Here is a 6,133-nt window from a genome sequence, read left to right on the forward strand (position 1 = left end):
CCTGCCCCAGATCCCCAACCCCAGTGAAGTTTCCATATTCCGATTACACCTTCTCCTTGGAGGTTGGCCTCCCCTGAGTTTGTACTGGGCATCCAGGTCCAAGAAGCAGTGGCAACAGAGGCCCCAGGACCTAAAATCGCATTAAGTGAAATTAAAATAGTCTCCTAACAAGAAGTCCATTGTGGCTGGTGGGAGGTGGGGGTGCAGGAAAAGCATCCTCCATCCTCCCAGGGCTTAAGTGCTACCATGTGCTGTTCCCTAGAAGCCAAAGGCTGGTGGGAGGGAGAGCTGCTGAGGGGAGGTGGTGGCAGGCGAGGAGACGCACTGTTACAGATCCTAAGCCTTTGATGTAGGGCCAGGCCCGACCCCAGGACAGCTGCTGGCCATTGCCATGGGAGCCATGGGATACAGCACATTCCTGGGGGCAATTTACACTCTGGCAGGAGAGAGGAAGGTTTCTACTGTGGGGAAAGGGGTGGGGGTCACTGCAGCAGAGGTTGGGGGTAGGTGTTGTAAGTTGCACAGCAGGGAACCAAGGCGCATAGGGCAGCATCCTCTTGCTTAGACTGGGCTGCCTTACCTAGCTCTGGTGGAGAAGCCCTCCTCCAAGAAGATTTCCCTGATAAAGCCCAGAGCTGGCAAACAGCAGTGCTCTCTCACCCAGGGGTATGCAGGAAAGCAGCTGCTCTTTCCTTTCAGCTGGCTCTGCCAGGACTGTCAGCTACAAGGGCATCTCCACTGAGCTAGACTACAGGAGGGCTGGCAGGACAGTGCACACAGGCAGAGGAGCACAATGATGCGGACAAATGTTATCCACAACAGTAACTACTGTGTGTCTCAGGGCAGCTGTGCGCAGGGCAAGCCTAAGCACTTCACATGCACTTCTCACTGAGCAGCCACCACGACGCTCCACCATTCCCATTTTGCAAGTGAGGAAACCGAGGTGTGCAGCCTGTACATGGTAGATTAAGGACTTGAACCTGAATAGTCAAGACTCGAACACCTAGCTCTATCCAGTACGTCACATGTTACAGATTCATGTTTTTGCATTTCACTGGGTGTGTTTCCTTGTGTTCTTTGGAAGCATGTCTGGTGTGAATTCTTTATTTTTTTTAATTTTTAAATTTTTTTTGGTGAGATTGGGATTTGAACTCAGGGTTTTGCACTTGCAAAGCAGGAGCTCTACCACTTGAGTCACACCTCCAGTCCTGTGAATTCTTTAATTTGGCAAAAATATAGACCTGTGGGAGGGGCTGGGGACATGGAGATGACCTAGACTCCACAATCCCTGCTAGGAGCTTCAGTGCATGGAGAAGTAGCCGACTGCGAGGTGGGGGAGGAGAAGAGAGGTTGAAAATGAGGGACAAGCAAATCCTGGCTCTCCTACTTAGCTATATGGCACTGAACAAATTATTTGAATGCTGAGCCTCAGTTTTTTCATCTGGAATATGGGAACAATTATGCTTCCCTTGCTGGCTGTTTTGGGCACATACTGGGCATTCCCTAATTGTCAGTTAGTTGCAAAACTGTGTGGATATGTGAGTGTCTGAGTGTGTGGGGATGGTAGTTTTGTGAAGTCAGAGATGTATCCCAAGCATCTATTACAGCTTTTCAGCACAAAGTAGGTGCTCAGTAATGTTTACTGACGGGGTGTTGACTGAGCATTAGTATGGGGTGGGGAGGGCCCATAGAAATGGGGGCGTGTGCGCAGGGCCACAGGACCAACTACATACTCTGGGGGGCTAGTGCAAAATTAAAATGAGGAGTCATTTGTTGAGAAATTGTTCTGATTTTCAAGATGACTAGCAGAGCAATAAACCAAGCCCTTGTGAGTGAAGAGCCCTGTACAACTCCCATGAAGCCAGCCCGTCCTCCCTGTATCTGTAGGGCCATCACCACCCTCCAGCCCTGCCCCAGAACAATGGTCTAGTTGTTGGGGAGATTATAAGGCTGCTCTAGGGAAGGTGAAGAGAGGGCGGGTTGCTCAGTGTGCAAGGCCAGGAAAATGCAGAGACCATCAGATCATTACCCCAGCAATCCCCTCCAGAGCCAGGCCAGTCCTGAGAGCAGCCCTCTGCCTTACATTCCCCCCAAGATCTCACCCCCCACCCACTGGCCACTGGGTGGTCTGGGCACATGTGGTCACATTTAGATGTTGATTGAAGCAAAATTGTTATAAGATTAGAATAGTTAAGGTAACTTTAATTTCCACTGCATTACTGGGATTTTTGAAGATTGAGCTGAGGGATCCCCTGGGGTGGAAGTGAGGAAAATGGTGGGGGTTGCAGAAAGGGTTTCCATTTCACCAGATCTGGAGGAGATGCCCCTAGCAACCAAAATGGAGGAAGGGGGTCGGCTAGACAGAGGGAAGGACTTCCCAGGGATCTCAGAACTAGGAGTCCAGTCCTCTAGCAGATGTGGGAGTCAGGGGTGGGCCCTGGTGAAGCAGGAATTTATCAGCACCACACCCTGCCCCCAGACTATTTGCATGCCCTGGCCACACATCTGTGCAAACATCCCTCCCCTCCACTTGCCAGACAGAAGTGTGACCAGGGGAAGGTCCCATCCAGGTCCTCTCTGGGTACCAACTGGGGTGGCTGGAGCCAGAGAGTTTTCCTTATTGATAGAACAAGATAGAAATTTAGAAGGAATGGGAGAATAATGGTAACAGTAATAAGGATTACGAACATACTATTATTAAATGTTAGTAGTAATGGTTACTGACATTTATTATTATTCAAAGCTTGATTATTTTTGAGCCATTACTATGTGCCAGGCTTATATTAAGCTTTTTATTATTCTTTGTCTGGCTTAAACGGCGTTTATTTCTCACGGTTATGGAGGCTGGAAGTCTGAGATCAGGGCGGCAGCATGATTGAGTTCTTGGTGGAGACCTCCTTCCTGGTTTACCAATGGTTTTATCCTTGCACTCTCACATGGTGGAGACTCACTGCCTCTTCTAAGAGACCGGATAGCACAGTGCTAACGGGGAAGATTTGGGGAGCCAGCCTGCCTGAAGTCAAATCCTGGCTCACTCACTTCCTAAGTGTGTGACTAACAGAGCCTCAGTTTTCCATCTACAAAGTGGGGACAATAATAATACAAATTTCAAAGAGTCAGTGTAGTGATTAAATGAATTCATCCCTATAAAGTTAGTTCAAGCTGGGCGCTGGTTCCTCATGCCTATAATCCTAGCTACTCAGGAGGCAGAGATCAGGAGAGTTGTGGTTTGAAGCTAACCTGGACAAATAGTTTGTGAGACCCTATCTCAAAAAACCCTTCACACACACACAAAATAGGGCTGGTGGAGTGGCTCAAGGTGAAGGCCCTGAGTTCAAGCCCTAGTACTGAAAAAAAAAAAAAAAGTTAGCTCAAAACAGTGCCTGGCATGCCCTGTGAGTGTTAGCTGTTGTCATTAGGGACTGTCACTGTAGTTATCTCCCATTTATAGAGCAGGAATTTGAGGCTTGGAGAAATGAGGTCATGTGTCCACAGTCACAGAGAGGCAGATCTAGGCTTCAAACCCAGGTCTGCTTGACTCCTGACCCTGCTCCCTGAACTACAATGCCAGTTCCAGTGTTGACGCTGCTAGGAGCTGAGCTAAGACAGTTCTGTGCCTTGTCTGGTTGAGACTCACTCCATCCGATACCCCTGCTCAGGCCTGGAACAGACTTGTGTCTGAAGGAATGAAAGCTCAGAGACAGGAGGCAACTTGCCTGAGGCCATATAGTAGGTAACCACAGGCTGAGTAGACCCACTGACATCCAGACATCACCAGAGACAGACTAAAGGTGGAAACTCTTGGCAGTTGGGGTGCGCATTTTGACTAGAAGTTTAGCCTGGCCTAGCCCAGAGGTGAGCCTTGGGACAGTTCACAGCCTCTGGCTCCAGGATACTCATTTCCTGCCTTGAGATGTACAGAGCAAATGGCTGATAGACAAGGAGACCATACAGGAAGGCTGTCTCAGCCTCTACTGGGGCCTGGGGAGCTGGGGCTCACCTGGGGTTGGGAGGCTTCTCACAACCAGGAAACACTAGGTGCCACAGGAATTTACGATGGGGCAGGGCCCAGGTTTGGTGTCCCAGAGCTGCTTGAAAGCAGAAGGAGGCTGGGTGCTGGTGGCTCACACCTATAATCCTAGCTACTCAGGAGGCAGAGATCAGGAGGATTGTTGTTCGAAGCCAGCCCAGGCAAATAGTTTCTAAGACCCTATTTTGAAAATACCCAACACAAAAAAGGGCTGGTGGAGTGGCTCAAGGTGTAGGCCTTGAGTTCAAACCCCAGTACTGTAAAAAGAGAGAGAGAGAGAGAGAGAGGGCTTGTCTTTCTGTAAGGCATTGGGCAGGGGAGAAAAAAGGGGGTACTGGGAACAGTGTATAGACCCAGGCTCAAGGCTCAGGAGAGATGAAAGGGTAGTAAATCAGGAGACTTAGGGGTGGCAGCTAAGGCGGGGGGGAGGGGGGGGGTTGTGGGGGAGGGGTACTGGCTGCATTTATATTTGAATGGGTGTGTGTGTGTATGGACTCCATGGGAGCCCATTCCCCATGTGCCCTGACAGTGTGCCCTTCACTTGTCTGCCCACTTCACCAGTCTCACTCCACTGTGCCCTCCCTCCCCTCTCTAGGAGCAGCTCACACTCACAGAGCTGAGTGTTCTATGTGGATTAACAAATATGATCCTTACAACAGTCTACCAGAGCTTTTCAGATGAGGAAACTGAGGCACAAGAGGCTAAGTAATTTGTTCAAGGGCACTTGTGGTAGGTGGTGGCACTTGAATTTGAATTCAGGCAGTCTAACTTCAGGGTCTTTGCTGTCATTATTTGCCTCTGCTGGTTTGTTCCCATTCCCTCCCTGAAAGCTCAGGCCCTCATCTGATCCCTATTCAGGACCTAGTTTCCACACTAGCTCTGGGGTAGTGTCCCAGCTCTCCACCCCCTGCCAGGGTCCTCTTAGCCACCTTGCCACTCAGCTCCTCCCCTTCCTCAGGTAGCGTCCCAGCCTGGCTTTGCAGTAGTTCCCCTGGGCTGGCCCAGGCCAGGAGGCTAAATCCAAAGGCCCTTGGCAACCCCTCTAATCTGAGGGGTGAGATGGAGTGGGTCCAGGCTCTGGGGGTGGGGGTGGGCGAGAGGCCCCACCAAGGAGTGGCTGGGCTGGTGTGTACCTTGGCAGGGCGACAGCAAAGTGGGAGGCCCTTGGAGGGAAGGCAGCAGGAGGGGGAAGGGGCGACAGGGGTGGGCCTGACCCAGAGACAGACAGCCATGGGCCCTCCCTGCTCCTTTTGTAGACCTGTGGCAGGCTCTACCCTTTCCTGCCTAGAACATGGGGTGTGGGCACACACCCTCCCCTCTTCCTTAAGGCCCCTCTCCAGGCCTCAGCTGGCCTAAGCTGCTTCACTGTCTCGCTGCCTCCACCCCCTCCCTGTGGTGCTCCATTATCCTCCACCACCTGGCTACTGCCCTATTCCCCACCCAACCATCAACTTGTAACTGCCTGTTTCAAAGGACACTTTCCTGGGACACCTGGTCTTGAGGGCTTTGCTTGCCTTCTGGAAAGATACTGCTCTCCTGGTTCCCCACCTACCCAGCCACCCTTCTCAGTCTGGTTTGCAGACTTCTCTTCCTCTGCTCACCCTGTGACTGCAGTTGTTCTCCAGGTCCTAGGCATTGCTCCTCTGAGTCCTCCACATTCATGGCATCAGTTGCCAGCTGCACACCCAGGATCTTTCTCCTTTTGGATCACATGGAAGTCCCACAGGGGTCAGTGTGGCATCTGCCTGAGTGCTTTCTCTTGTACCCACCACTCCCTGGCCTAATGTGAATCCTGTCTTTGATGCTTCTCTCTTTCTGGGCCTCTGTCCCTGACATCCAAACCATACCTATTCACCTCCTCAGCTTCTCTCACTTGGCCGTCCCTTCATGCCTTGTCCATCTCATTGAGCCAAGCCAGGACTACACCAGCAGCCTCCTCAGGGGTGGCCTTTATCTTATCTCCTCCACCTCCACAGCAGCCAAAGGGCTCTTCGAAGCACAAATTTCATCATTGCAGAGTCTTCCATGGCTCCTCACTTCCTGAAAGTGAAGTCTAAGTAGCTTTAGCAGGGCTCCGGCTTCCTGTGTGACCACATGGGCTCA

The sequence above is a fragment of the Castor canadensis genome, chromosome 7, assembly GCF_047511655.1.
Source record: "Castor canadensis chromosome 7, mCasCan1.hap1v2, whole genome shotgun sequence".
NCBI lineage: Eukaryota > Metazoa > Chordata > Mammalia > Rodentia > Castoridae > Castor > Castor canadensis.